A 16,682-nucleotide genomic window follows, 5' to 3' on the forward strand; every position below is an offset into this window, starting at 1 on the left:
ATGTCTAAGGTGGTGTCCAGTGTGGCTCTTAACCAAACTATTCATCTGCCAACTTTTTATCCAAATCCACAGAACAAGGGGGAGAGAATTTTGCATTCTTTGGACGTACACAGACAGTTTAGATTCTACTTGGACAGTGCCAAAGTTTTCAGAAAGACAGAGCAATTACTAGTGGCATATGCTGCAGGATCACAAGGAAAGGCTATCTCAAAGCAGACTATTTCAAAGTGGATAGACCACTGCATTCATTTCTGCTACTTACACCATGGCAAGCCAGTGCCTAAGGGTATTAGGCCACATTCAACCAGAGCTGCAGCCACTTCAGCAGCCTTTCTCAGGGGAGTACCAACCAAGGACATTTTAGAGGCTGCTACTTGGAGTTCAGTGCACACCTTTACAAAGCACTATCATCTGCCACTCTACTCTAAATCCAGGCAGGCTTTGCCACTGCAGTTCTGCAGGGCCTCATAGCCGCACCTAATGTTTAGCTCCAGCCTCCCATCCATAGCTTTGGGAGTCTAGCCAAATGTAATGACTGCAACAGTGAAACATGAAGAGCATAGTACAGTGGCGTACACTTACCATAAATGTCGATGTTCGAGTGTATACACTGTTGCAGTCCAGGTTACCCACCCGCCTTCCCCCTTTTCTTCTGATGGAATTTATCTTTCCTTCTTTGATTTATACAACCAATGTGGTGTATTTGCTTGCAGATGAAGGTAAAGTTTATATTGGTGCATGTATTTATATATATATATAAATTATGGCTACCCTTTTAGGGGGCACCTGACATCTAGGGCAAGAAAAACTAAAGAAAATGGAGTCGGTTGCATCTTTTATACCCCTGATGACCTGACGCCAGGGAAGGGGCAACAGCAGCCAATGCAGGACCCAGAACTTTGGAATTCAGGCCGACTGAGGGCAACCTGCCAGCAGGATTACCCAAATGTAATGACTGCAACAGTGAATACACTCAAACATTTACATTTATGGTAAGTGTATACAACTGTACTTTTCTACTACTGCTTGAAACTTGCATCATTCAGATGCTTTCTACAGAGCTAGTAGTAAACATGTCATAAAATTATTGTGCTTGGCTACCATTCAGAAATCAGCACAAAATAAAATATGAAATGAAAGGATCAGAAAATTGTTGTTTAATAATGTTTAAGGCTTGCATTACTACTTTGCTTTCCTGCAAGGTAGCAGCACATGAGGTCATAAAATTCCTGAAAGTCTACTTTTCCCTGAGGATAAAAAGCACAGGCAAAAAGCAAAGAATGACTAAGAGTTGTTTTGAGTACAACTGCATTTTGAGATGGAATTTGGCTAACCCCGTTGAAACTTCCTGTAAGCTCCCCTCCCCAAATCCCCACAGCAAAAGCTGTGACATGCTCAGAAAGCCAAACTGAAAATATAAACAAAGACCAGAATCAAAAGAAAAAAATCTCTGGGACTGTCCCTTTAAGTGTGCAGGATTACAGTTTTTCTTATAAGAAATGAAGCAGGAATCTTAACAACTGGGTTGGGGGGGGGCTAAAACCCACAACCATCTGATCTTTTCACAATCAAAAATCAGGGTGCTACCTAACTGACTGACTCTCACAATGCATAAAAGCATAAGTTATATGTAGTGCATGGGGTGCATTGATTATGTTCTAATAGTTGGAAAAAGACAAACCAGTTAAGAGATAGAGTTGCATACGACCCGACCTTAACAATTAAGCACCACCATTAAGGTTTGGTTCAGTGCCATGCAGTAAACTCTCCCAGTGCTGTCCTGCAAATAACAGCGGCAGAACGGAAGATTTGTTTCTGCCTGCCATCTGTACCGGTAACATATCCCCGACTTCCTCCAACACACTTAGTTGCTAGAATAACAGAATGTATGTTAGCATACATTTTCTGAAGGATACAAACTCTGAAATCAATTGTATGGCTTCATTTAGTGGCTTCAGTCCTCAGTGGTTTGTCCAGAAATCACATATTTTATGAGGAATAGACCAGATATATGAAGCAATGATCTAGATGTCCTGCAAAAATCTAGACATTTGAGAGGCATGAAAGGAAAGTACAAATGTAACAGACTGTGTTACACTACCTCTGTGACAGTGCCTGAACAGTGTTTTGTCTTTTTTTCCTGTAACTAGTAGTACATGGAGCAGACAAAGCTGTTTGCACTACAAAGAATTACAATTGTGTCATCAATCATAACCTTAAATTGTGTGTTCTCAACATGGATGCCAAGATTCACCTTGGGAACTTTGTCCTCAAAAAAATATAAAAATAATAGATATAATTTATAGACAGCATTTTTTTCTAAGAGGAAAAAGGAAGAAGTTGCACCTCTTTTTGGAGAAACTATAAATCAGGAAAAAAGAATGATACACAAAAGAGAAGTGGAATAACATGTAATGGGTGAAACTTATAATGAGAGCAGTAGGAGAACATGTAAAGAAATGTATATACTGTACATTGAAAATAAAGAGAAATATTAGCAGTCAATAAGTTTAAAGAAGAAAGCATATGAACTAGAGGTACTAACAAATTGCGAATATAAAGAGGTAATCAAAGCGGTAAAACAGAAAAGTGGTCCAACTCCAGATGTCCCAGAGACTCCCCATTTTGTGGAACAGACTCCCTCTCTACATAAAGCAGAGTACCTCATTAAACCTTTCTAAGCGCAACCTGGATAACTGGATGGGGAACAGAAAATACACCTCTGGTATTCCACCTGTGCCCCTGCTGCACAGTGGCATAGGGTTCTGACATGTTGGTACATGGGCTAAATTATTGGCTAAGTTCGTAATGGGCTCAGGGCCAATAGCTAGTAACTTCCTATGATCCCATGATCCTATGATTATGATATATAAAGGTTTAAATGATAAAGAGATTAAGGTATTATTAAAAGTAATGGACAACTGTGTGTGTATTGATGTAAAAAGAAGAAATGTGTAAAGGGTTTACTATGTGTATAGATATATATATACACACACACACACACACACATATATATATATATATATATATATATATATATATATATATATATATATAAGAAAATAAACTGGAAGTCAAGCACTTTAAGAAAGACCCACCAAATCAACAAGCTACACAATATATATTGGAATCTGCCTATAGAACTACGTCTTCCATTGTCTGGAGACTTTATACATGGAAATTTTTACATAGATCTTTTTATACACCTTTGATGATGAATAAAATAAATAATAAAGATAATTTATGTAAGAGATGTAATGTAGAAATTAATGCTGACTGGGCTCATATGTTTTATGACTGTATAAAATTGAAAGAATACTGGAAGTCAGTTAATGAATTTTTGCAGGCTCTTTTTACAGATAATTTCGTTATTTCCAAATCTCTTATATTATTCAACACACCTGTACCTCAAAGTGTTAAAAAGGTTAAGCTTCCCTTGTTATGGTCTATTCTAGCAGTGGCTAGGAAAATAATAACCAGAAATTGGATTTCAGATACACCTCCTTCGTTCAATGAATTTAAAATGTTATGAATATAGTGTGCCATATGGAAATAAACACAATTAGGTCAAGAACAACTAGAAAAACATCTTATTATATTGTATGGGATAATTTACAAAATTTGTTAAAAAAATCCTAATTTCAATAGCATGGTATTTTAGTTTAATTAATTGATCTGATTGTAGTGGATGTCTTTGTAAATACTTTAGTTGTTTTGTTGAATGTTATAATCATATCTATTTTTAATTACTTGTATAAAATTGTTATGATATTTCTCTTGTATGTTAAAACAATAAACCTGTTTTGAAAAAAAAGCACTTTAAGAAATACATGTTAGATAGGATTTTACAAATCAAAGCTGTATAAGGTGTCAGTCAAAGTAGGATATGGTGATGTATATGGAATTAAGAGAAAGCAAGCAAAATATACATTAATTATGATAAAATAAATGGTAGGCAGTATAATAAGAAATGTAAAATAGTAGCATGTGATATGGTTAAGGCTTTCAACAGTGTAGAACATGACAGCATGTGAGAAATTTTAAAAGTTTATGGCATAAGTGAGAAAAATGAGAAATATTTTAAGACAGGTGTAAGAAAACATGCAATAAAGGACTGGTAGGTGGATAAGAAGGAGAGACAGTGGGGGATGAAAAAGGAGAGAAGCATGGCTGTCTGATGAGTAGTACTTTATTTTTGTTAATTCAAATGCAGTTATTATGAATTATAAAGAAATGTGGAATATGCAGTTCAGGAAATAAATGAAGGGGAGAAAATCCTAATGTTCATGGCAAATGCAGATGGTTTAGAAATTTCAACTAGGAATAAAGTTTGAATGAAAGAAAAATTAGAAAGTGTAGTTTTTTCATTAATTAAGGAAAAAAGCAAAGGTATTGAGGTATAAATAAAACTGGTGTTTCTTTTTCCGGACATGACATCAGTATATTAGGGATTAAGTTTAAAAACAGTAGGTTAGAAATGCACAATAGTGAGAATTATGAAATGAAATAGAAATATTGGTGGGTATGTGGACGTCCTTTCAAATTCCATGTAATAGTAACTTTTGTTTACTACATTCACATGCATTAGGATATCAAGAAGGTGGATATTCTTTTCCAATAAAATATGAAGGAGAATTATTGGAATGTATATTTGATATATCATGATGAATACTTTCAAAAGTGGTATTGTGTATTGCAACAAGGAAAAGGGAAGATTATAATTAATAACTTATATAATCTACTAGCTTATAAAAAATGAAGTGTGTGTATCTAATAAAGTTAAGAATATATTATGGAAAATATAAAGATTTATGGACTATAATGGGGATTGATAAAAACTAAAGAAATTATGAAAAATGGAGATAGGAAAGGATATGGGAAAAATGAAAAGAAAAGACTGGCATGAGAGAATTAAGAAGACTTGTAAAGGGAAACCAAAGGAAGAACTGGGAGAAGAAGAAAAAGAGTTTCTATAAAAGAGACTCAGGTAATATTTATGATTGCATGTAAGGACTCAAAATTTCTATGAAGGTTGCTATTAGAACAACATTAGTGAAAGATCAAACAAAATACAAAAGTCAAAGATTATCCCCTGGATTCATTAAACTCTATGCAGGAATAGTGCTATTCCTGCATGGAGCAGATCGTGCCTGTGTAGAACAGCACCACACCTTGCATATTAATGAAGGTGCACTGCTGTATTCTCCACACAGACACAATCCATGTATGAGTGCAGGGGGCATGTCCAAACATTCCTTGCACAGTACACATGCCCTCTGCACTTTAGAATTGCCATATGGCAATCCTAAAGCAAGTAACAGTATACATGGACACTGTTATCATAACATAACAGTGTCCGCAGACAAAATACAGTAAAATACACAAAAGCACAGCCTCCCACAATGGTATAGCACAGATAATGTCCAGAATAGTATGCCAGTGTACATGTTGGCATACCAAATAAGTAAGCATGTTCCTCAGAGGAGCATTTAAACCAATTCCCCCATGTATGATGTAGTTGTCCAGTTGTCCTGCCCTAACATGCAGAAAGCAATGTGCATACCCCTACAGTAAATAAAAATAAAAAGCATGTTTATTTTATTTTTTTCCATCCCCAATAAAGTTTAAGCATAGCTGAGCGGATGTTTTTATTTTTTTTTTTCTATCCCCAATAAGGTTTATGTGTAGCTGAGCGGGTGTGTGCATCACACAGCTGTGTATAGCATAGCTGAAACATCAGAAGGTGCTAAATAGAAACATACAGCCAAAACAGTCAAAGTGAAAAAGTGTCGTGATTAGAGCATTCACCTAGCATGCAGTCATTCATGGTTTGAGCTCCAAATGCAGTCCTTTCATTTTTATATGTGAAAATAGCAGTAAAAGTAACTTTTTTATAAATAGGTAGTGAACACACCTCCCAACCATACCGAATTACTCGGTTTTTACCGAGTTTTGGGGTCCAAATGAAGGGGTGTCATGATTTCCAAGTGGCACCCTTTCATTTCTGATTTTTCCCCTTTATGTTTCAATTTTTGCACTGTTAGTGATGATGTCATCACGTACATGATGATGTCAGCACCGTCAGCACTACCAGCCAGTCATAATTGAGCTGAAGGAGTTTCATTCAATATTTCCTGCTGGCAGGAACAGGAACAGAGTTCTGTACGCAAGAGAATGGAGTTATATGGTGGATACTTGTTTATGCGAGCGAGCGGGAGTTAGAGTTTTATATGCGAGAGGGAGTACTTGGTCATGCAAATGGGCGAGAGGGAGTAATTCCAAATGGGACTAAATTCCAGCTGGCTGCCGCAAATGCTGTCTGTTCTGGAGACAGCTAACGGAAATGCGAGTGTTTTATGGAGAGAAGAAGGTAACTGGCTTAAGGTGTGTGTGTGTGTAGATATATAGCTACATTTCTTTTACTGATGGAAAGCAGCAGATTATGTAAGCAAGTATTTTGCTAAGAGACGAGGCCACATCTGGAGCTTGTGAAAATAAAACATAAAGCTAGTCTGCTATGAACTACACATTTGATGCGTGTTTTTTCACCTTGAATTTTGCATCACTTTGTATTTTATTGTTGAACAATGTCACATTTTCCTTCCATTTGAAAACTGTGTAATTACTGCAGCAAAGTGAAAACACTGATGTCCACATCCAACTGGAAAGGGATAGCAAACATTTTTAATATGATTCAGCAAGCAGCGATTAGCTACTTAAACTAAAAGTATAAGTTTAGTTCAGATAACTGTGTGTGTGAGTGTGTGTGTGTGTGTTGGAATACCATTTTTTTTGCCCTGACATTGGCTGGCTTGTTGGCAAATAATCAAACGTCATGACTAAACTTGTTGCATTCATCCGAGCCCCCAACAAAGACACGCACGCACGGTTACAAACTACAGTGCATTGCAACACAAGTAACATTGGTCTCCATTACAGACAGTTGTATGGTTTACTGATCTGCCTTATGCCCAAGTTCAGAAGTGGGCTGAAATTTATGGGATTGGTAGATGAAAAGTACAATTGAGGCTCTACCTATTGGATATATGTCCCATTCCAAGGTTATAATACTACAGCGATGGTGTTGCTACGTGACCGCCTCATAGTGCACACAACCCATTTAAGGTACTGCAGTGTATCATACCTCTCAGTTGTGTGTGTGTGTGTTTGAAAATGCCCCTGTTCAATATACCTGGTGGCTAGATGTACTCAGGCCCAAACCCTGTACCTTTAGTACAGGGCAAAAAGAGCCTAAAGTCCCTAACCACCACCACTTGTGAGCTTTTCCTAGTTTTTTTGTGCTAAGAGTTGAGTGCTATAGTGAGAAGTGAATTTGTATTCCCCCAGGTATTTTCTGCTAAGAGTTGACAGCTATAGTGACAACTGAATTTGTATTCCCCCAGGTTCTTTCTGCTAAGAGTTGAGTGAGAACTGAATATGTATTCCCCAGTATTGTGTGCTAAGAGTTGGGAGCTATAGTGAGAACTAAATTTGTATTCCCCCATTATTGGCTTTGTTTGTCCAGGTTTTTTGTGCTAAGAGGTTGAGAGCTATGGTGAGAAGTGAGAAATGAATTCACTAAATGATAGCCAGTAAGTTTCATTCTTCCTATTTTTCAGGAAGCTGCTGATTCACCATAGTGGTATGGTACACTGACTGTAGTACATAGGATTGTGGGTTCAAGACCTACTAGTGAAATGCATGGTGGTAACACAACATTTTATTCCAGCAACTTTACAAAATTATACAAGCAATGTTTAAAATGTGTCCCTGGTTTTTGACCATTTGCCCCCCCCCCCCCCAAAAAAAAATGAAATTGAAAATGTGTGAGAAGCTGTGCAAGATGCCTATGGCTTACACTGCTGTCATTCTTTTTATAGTGTGGGTGTGGAAGTAGACTTTTATGATGGAAAATGTTCTGAATTGGGCAGTTTTGGCATTATTGATTCATGCATTTTGTTTCATTGCCTTCAGTAAGTCTACTGGAAAAATGTTTAAACAATAAATTTAAAATGCACTCTGTCTAACAAGTGTGCTGTATTATACAAGGAATATAATTTAATAAAGTCAGGAAGGTGCATCAAAGAAAAAAACACATGTATGTCTCTTGTTTTGTCGGGGGCCAATGATTTGAAAACAGCCCAAAGGTAATCTTTATCCACCACTGGCCAGAATGCTAAATGCCTTTTCTTTGGATGTGGTGTGGGTTTTAATGCTATTTCAATGAATGTAAGTTTTAATGCCAAGTCTATTTTTATTGTGAAACAGTATTGCTTTTACTGGATATCTGTTAGTGTTTGTGCATTGCTGTGCTGTAAAAATAAAAACCAAATAATCATTGTAGAAGTAAAGCAGTATGCACACATTAGTGTTTATAGTAAATGGGGCGAAATAGCCAGATAATGGGATAGCGGAGTGGCTGCAGGGGGACTCTGGTGTCATATTTTGGTTGTCTGTTCTTCAGTTTGCATTTGAAAGTTGGTATCCCACAATTCCATTGGAGTGGGCGGGGTTACATAATTATGTATGCAAATCAGATGTTAATCAGTGTACAGATTTGTACCTATTTTTCATGGGCCTTGTCCAGATTTTTGATGTTTCTAGGTTGAGAGGTATGGTAGTGAATAACATATATTTGTTAACCAGGGTAGTGTAGCATGTCCAAATGTGAGGTGTCAGTGTAGTAGAGATGTGAACCCCCATATGAACACAAGTATCCCATAAAGTATAGCCACAAAAGAATATAATTTAATGAAAGCACATGGGGGAAGTTAGGGAAGGGAAACATACATATCATAAAATGTCATTAAGAAGAAATCAACCCCACAATCCTGATAGTCCATAAAATGAAAGCTGAACAACACTAATATGTGCTCAGCTATGCTTAGCCTGAGTAATCATTGCTTAAATTAGTGTGCTTAGCAATAATCAGCATAGCTAAGTGGCTTTGCACACTGGTAAGCAGTGCTTAGCATTTATTCCTTTAAGCAATGCCTATCTGTGGTAAGTGAGTTTGTCCATCACTTAGCTTAGTTCGATATATTCAAAACCATCCAATCACTGCAAAATGCAGGAAATCAGCCCTGTTTAAACCTTGCAGGTGGGAATACAGCCCATAACCAGTTGTAGCTCATCACTGCAGGCACTATTGCTGGTGTTGGTGAAGATGTGCACTTTCAGGTGCAGCACTGGGGCATTCAAGAGCCCAGGATCATGGTTGGACTCCTAGTACAAAACCATGAAGGGAGATAGCTGCAGGACCAGTACCAGGGCTCTCAATACAAAGCGGAGGCCTGGAACCGTCTTACACATGACCTCAACAGTGCCACTGGCATCCCTCAGACTGGTGAGTGGGTCCGGCACCACTTTGCTGACTTGAAGGGTAGGAAGAGGGAGCTCTTGGACAGGTGGGTCTAAGATGCATGGGCAAGGAATGTCCCAGCTGTGTGTAAGCATCAGCATCAGTAAGTGTTTTCCAAAGTACAGCCTGTGTATGTGATGGATAGGTATGCATAAATATTTCTCTATCTTCTGTACAGCTGCAGAAGAGAGGGCCTTGAACATGGACGTCCACACCAGCAGGCTGCTAGGGCTGCATCACGAGGCTGGTGAGTACAAAGCTAGCTTGTAGTATTCATGGCAAATAAATAGAAAGGGGTAGAATATCACCTGTCAGTATTTAAAAATGGGTATGGTTTGTACTGAATAAGTGAGACATTAGCAGAGTAATAGGGATGTACAGGGTATATTGCAGACACCTTCAAACTAGGGGCTATAATTGACACTCCGGCTGACACAGACATCCTCCAAAAGGGTCTCACTGAGAGAGATACCTGGTGTCAAAACCATGGCCTCAAGCTAAATGTCAAAAAGTGCTTAGTCATCCCTTTTGAATGAAAAAGTGCCCACAAACTACCACATAGGTGGTAGCCTCCTAAATACAGAAAACATAATAAGGGATCTGAGGACCCAAGTAGATAGTAACCTCTCCTTTGATAATCACATTGCCAAAGTGGTTAGAAAATCCTTCTATGTGGCCCACCTAATCACAAAAGGGTTTGCATCCAGATAGAAAGAAGTCATTGGGACCCTCTAAACATCACTCATCAGACCCATCATAGAGTACAATGCCCCATTTGGGATGTACCTTACAAGACACTTGCAACAACTGGAAAGACCACAGAAGTTCCTCACCAAGAGGATCACTTGCCTCAAGCAGATGCCCTATGCAGCTCGACTAAAGAAACTCCAGCTGTACTCGGTTGCATACCGCCTACTCAGAGGTGATCTCAAGGCCAAGCCATGTCCACCCCAGAATTGATGGATATGCTCCACCTAAAGAAAACCATATGCCCTTGAGCCACACGGTCCAGGGATCTAAACCTCACCATAACAATAAATAGGACGTACTGGAGGGATAGATTCCTGTCTCAGAAACTTCCCATGCTCTGGAATAAGAATCCAATCTACACTAGGCAGACCTCTTCGCTAACCCTCTTCAAGAGAAACCTTGCCGAGTGGATGGGAAACAGAAAGTTTACCCCAGGGATCACTTTAATGGCTCTGCTGGACAGAGGCACAGGAAACTAATCTAAGGGGACGGCGAAAGCCAACACATTCTAGCTAGGCTTATAAATGCCTTCGGGCAGATAGCCTAGTACCTACCTATGAACCTATGAACCTATATATCAATAAAAGTGTCAGTACCTGTCAATAAAATTCAAAACCCTGGACTGGTCATGTTTAGTTTGGTATGTGGTGGTATGAATTGAAATGTGTACTGTTTCTGCACAGCAACTTCTTCTTCTTCTTCTTTTGGCTTTTCCTGGTTAAGGGTCGCCACAGCGGATCACTTGTCTGCTCATGATTGGCAGTAGAGTTTTATGGTGTTGAGTTGCCAGCCCGGTGCCCAACCTTCCACAGAAGGCACACACATGCACACATTCACTCCTAGGGCCAATTTAGAGTGTCCAATCCACCTACAACATGTCTTTGGGATATGGGAGGAAATCAGAGCAACTGGAGCTCTGAAAACATTAAATAATCAAGGCTCATCTGACAAATATTGTGGAGTTGTAAAACAGGAGATTAACTATATGAAATGTCCCATGCACCAAGATCTGATACCTGAATAGTAATATTGTGTTAGCCAGTGTTTTCCAGACTGTGCTATGTCAAAGTATGAATGCACAGTATAAAAACTATCTGCCATGCATGAATGTCAGAATTACAAGGTCAGATTATACAACCAAGAGGGTATTGGGCAGAAAACAGTCAAATACAAAACAGCAGTTTCTCAATAGCTCATTCTGATGAAACACAAACTTTGTTCTATTTTATGCACAAACAGGCACGGTTTGAATCCCAGGAGCGGTAGTAAACTGTATGCATATCCAGGAATATGTGAATATGTGTAGAAACAGTCAGGTAGTGTTAACAGAAAGTTCCTCCAAAGGTCTGCCAGGTAATAGAAGGTATAAAGTAGCTATAAGAAGGTTGTAGTTATACTGTGTCCAACACCCACGGTCCAACCCCAAGGCTGCAAATGACAGCAAGATAAGTACATACACAAAGTAGTGTCCTTCAAGAAATGCCCCTCAAATGTCACACTGTCACAGCTATTGGTCACTGCCACCAACACCCAGGGTGACTGATAGAAATCAAGGTAGAGTATGGCAGTAGCACACACACACACACACACACACACACACACACACGCACGCGCACACACGTGCACACACACACACACACACACACACACACACACACACACACACACTCACACACACTCACAGACACACACACAATATGAGTGCAGATATGTAACCTTGACTATGTGAATATGGGTAGAAAGAGTCAGCTAGTGTTAACAGTAATTTCCTCCACACATCTGTCAGGTAAGAAAAGATATAAATTAGCTGTAAGAAGGCTGTAATTATACACTGTGTACAACACCCACCGTCCAAGCCCAAGGCTGCCAATGACAGCAAGATAAATACATACACAAAGTAGTGTCCTCCAAGACGCTGTCACAGCTATTGGTCACTGCCGCCAACATCCAGGATGACCGATAGAAATCAAGGCAAAGTATGACAGTAGCACCCACACACACACACACACACACACACACACACACACACACACACACACACACACACACACACACACACAAAGTATGAGTGCACATATGTAACCCTAACCATGTGAATATGGATAGAAACAGTCAGATAGTGTTAACAGTAATTTCCTCCTCAGGTCTACCAGGTTAAAAAAGGTATAAATTAGCTGTAAGAAGGCTGTAATTGTACACTGTGTACAAACATACCACTACGCAACCCAAGGCCATAGGTTGATGTAAATTGAGGTAATACCTGGAGAGTAATGATTAGAGTAATCATCATTAAAGTTGTGAGCAATTGATTCCTATACAGTTGTTAATTGACATTTCTTTCTTTCCCCTACCCTATCAGCACCAATAATCTAAACGCATAACTCAATGGATATGTTTTTCACCAAACCTACTGTTGGGACATGTGTCCTATTGTTCTACAAATATTTAAACATTTGACTATTAATGTTCCCTGATCAAATGCTAACATTGATGGCCTATTACTATCAATGTAACCTGCATGCTGTTATAATGCCCACTGTGGTTCCATATATGCATGTGTTCTGTTTGCTGTGTAATGTTACAAATCTGTTGTTTTGGGTTAATGGGAATACCTATGCATGCTGTTATAACTAATCCCGGAATGTGTTTTTCATGACTAACCAACATATGTTATCAAACTGCAACTCCATAGCATATCTGGGAAGGTCGATCCCAGCAGATCCTCCTGTCTCACCTCAACTGGCCATGGCACTGAGCTCCAGCACATCTGGGACCCAACCCGGGACCTCCTTGTCTGCTGGTCCTGTGTCACCTTTAGGTGGAACTGCCTCAGGTGATGGGGCCTGCCCCCACCCCCAGGAGCAGGTGCAGACAGGACACTGTCACCTGTCATCAGGTTCGGGGATTGGTGAGTAGCGAGCTTCAAAAGGAGTTTGGAGATCTGATACACCAGTTTGAGGGTCATGTGACACATCTTGAGGGTCAGCCTGTCCCTCCTGCTCAGCCCCCAACACTGCTACCTATGAGGCTGGATAGCTGCAGTGGTGATTGCCCATGGGTGGGGACCTCAGTCCCACTGTATCCATTTGGGAGCTCGTGGGCATCTGATTCCCAACCTCCCTCCCCATCCAAGCTGTTTACCCCCCACATGTCATATACCACCCCTGTCTGCTGTCTTGTCTGTCTTTTTACCCAATCTACCTCCCCAAATATACCTACTATCCTTCCCCAGCATCCCACTCTCACCTTATAAAAAAAAAAGGGAAATCTGTTCCCACAAAAAAATGTCACCCCATCCATAGCTGTCCATTTCGCACATGTGTCCACTGGACACATGTAATCTGGTCTAATTTGCTTAACAACACATTACTGCTGCCCTCACCCCTCTGTAAGGGGTTTGAGTGTTCAAATTCACCTCCAGATTCTGTACAAATGCACAGCTTTTGCTATATTAAAAATGGGCAACTATGGACCTTCCCTACACCCATCCTGCACATCCCTAGCTATCTGTCACATTGTTTTCCCCTCTGCATGACCCCTTTTTCACCACTTTCCTATCACCCCTTTTTTCTTTTCTTTTAAAGAAATTAGTGGGGGGTAAGTGGGAGTAAGCAGCAGTAAGCAGCAGCAAGTAGGTTTGCACAATGCTAAGCAATGCCTACACAGATTAAACAGTTTCCCATTTAACCATGTGTTGGCATCGCTTACCATCATGCAAACCCACACAAACCAACTTACAACTGCTTAAAACTGCCTTAATCACCATGTCTCCATCAGTCACTGTTCTGCCCAGCAACAAAATAATCAGCCCTGCTAAGAAATGAACCCAGGACCCCGTACACCATACTCAGAGTAATTTACTACTACACCATCTGAGAAGCAATAATGAATGCTGTTTTTTCAAATATATCATTCAGTACAGGTACAGAATAGTAGGGAACAAACACTGTGGAATCAGTCATGTTTAGTTTATATAAATATTCACATATAAATGTGTATGGTGATAGATAAATATTAAAAAGCATATACATCAGATATATGGAGCTATACATATAAAACAAATATGTATAGAATATATACATATATATTGTTATATAAACATATGTACAGATATCCACTGGGGATGCACAAGCCAGTGCATTTCTTTGTACCAGTCCAAAGCCCGGATAAATGGGGAGGGTTGCATCAGGAAGGGCATCCGGCATAAAATTTTGCCAAATCATACATGCAGACAACAGTACAGAAATACATATGGGATTGGTCGAGGTCTGGGTTAACAACAACTGCCACCAGTACTGTTGGCCAACAGGGTGCTGGTGGACATTGGGCTACTGTTGGCCGAAGGAGGAGAAGAGGGGAAAGGCATGCCTGAAGGAGGTAAAGGCTAGGACTGTGATAGTGAGGGTCAGAACTTTGAATGTTGGCAGTATGACTGGTATAGGGAGAGAGCTAGCTGATATGATGGACCAAAGGAAGGTTGGTATATTGTGTGTGCAAGAGACCAGATGGAAGGGGAGCAAGGCTAAGTGTATTGGAGGTGGATTCAAATTGTTTTATCATGGTGTGGATGGGAGGAGAAATGGTGTAGGCATTATCCTGAAGGAACAGTATGCTAAGAGTGATTTGGAGATGAAAAGAGTGTCGGATAGAGTGATGTTTATGAAATTGGAAATTGATGATGTAATCATGAATGTTGTCAGTGCATATGCTCCACAAGTTGGGTGTGCGATGGATGAGAAAGAAAAATTTTGGAGTGAGTTGGATGAAGTGGCAATGACTGTACCCAAGGGTGAGAGACTGGTGATTGGAGCAGATTTCAATGTGCATGTTGGTGAAGGGAACAGAGGGGATTAGGAATTGATGGGTAGGTATGGTGTTAGGCAAAGGAATGCAGAAGGTCAGATGGTAGAGGATTTTGTGAAAAGGATGGACATGGCTGTGATGAATACATATTTTAACAAGAGGGAGGAGCATAGGGTGACATACAAGAGTGGAGAAAGATGCACACAGGTGGATTATATCTTATGTAGAAGGGCCAGTCTGAAGGAGACTGGAGACTGTAAAGTGGTGGCAGGGAAAAGTGTAGTTAGGCAGCATAGGATGGTGGTTTGTAGGATGACATTGGTGATCAAGAAGAGGAGGATGAGTGTGAGGGCAGCACCAAGGATCAAAAGGTGGAAATTGAAAAAGGGTAATTGTGAGGTGATTTTCAGGGAAGAGTTAAGACAGGCACTGGGTGGCAGTGAAGAGGTACTGAATAGCTGGGTAACTGCAGCAGAGCTAGTAAGAGAGATTGCTAGAAAGGTGCTTGATGTGACATCTGGAAAGAGGAAGGAGGACAAGGAGACCTGGTGGTGGAATGAAGAAGTACAGGAAAGTATACAGAGAAAGAGGTTGGCGAAAAAGAAGTGGGATTGTCAAAGAGATGAAGAAAGTAGACAAGAGTATAAGGAGATGAGGTGCATGGCAAAGAGAGAGGTGGTGAAGGCTAAGGATAAAGTGCATGAAGAGTTGTATCAAAGGTTGGATACTAAGGAGGGAGAAAACGACCTTTACCGATTGGCTAGACAGAGGGACCAAGCTAGTAAAGATGTGCAGCAGGTAAGGGTGATAAAGGATAACGAGGGAAACATACTCACAAGTGAGGAGAGTGTGCTGAGGTGATGGAAAGAGTAATTTGAGGGGTTGATGAATGAAGAGAATGAAATGGAGAGAAGGTTGCATGATGTGTGGATAGTGAATCATGAAGTGCAGTGGATTAGCAAGGAGGAAGTAAGGATAGCTATGAAGAGGATGAAGAACAGAACGGCTGTTGGTCCAGATGACATACCTGTGGAAGCATGGAGGTGTTTAGGTGAAATGGCAGTAGAGTTTTTAACTAGATTGTTTAATGAAATCTTGGAAAGTGAGAGGATGCCCGAGGAATGGAGAAAAAGTATTTTGGTACCGATTTTTAAAAATAAGGGTGATGTGCAGAGCTGTAGTAACTACAGAGGGATTAAACTGATCAGTCACAGCATGAAGTTATGGGAAAGAGTAGTGAAAGCTAGGTTAAGAGGGGAGGTGATGATTAGTGATAAGCAGTATGGTTTCATGCCAGGAAAGAGCACTACAGACGCAATGTTTGCTCTGAGAGTGTTGATAGAGAAGTACAGAGAAGGTCAGAAAGAGTTGCATTGTGTCTTTGTGGAGTTAGAGAAAGCATATGACAGGGTGCCTTGAGAGGAGTTGTGGTACTGTATGAGGAAGTCGGGAGTGTCAGAGACGTATGTAAAAGTGGTACAGGATATGTACGAGGGTAGTGTGACAGCGGTGAGGTCTGCAGTGGGAGTGACAAATGCGTTTAAGGTGGAGGTGGGATTACATCAAGGATCAGCTCTGAGCCCTTTCTAATTTTTAATGGTGATGGACAGGCTCACAGACGAGATCAGACAGGAGTCCCCGTGGACTATGATGTTTGCAGATGACACTGTGATCTGTAGTAAGAGTAGTGAACAGGTGGAGGAGACCCTGGAGAGGTGGAAATATGCTCTAGAGAGAAGAGGAATGAAGGTCATCAGGACTGAGACAG

This window comes from Protopterus annectens, chromosome 1.part1 (assembly GCF_019279795.1).
Source record: "Protopterus annectens isolate FY-2018-M chromosome 1.part1, PAN1.0, whole genome shotgun sequence".
NCBI lineage: Eukaryota > Metazoa > Chordata > Ceratodontiformes > Protopteridae > Protopterus > Protopterus annectens.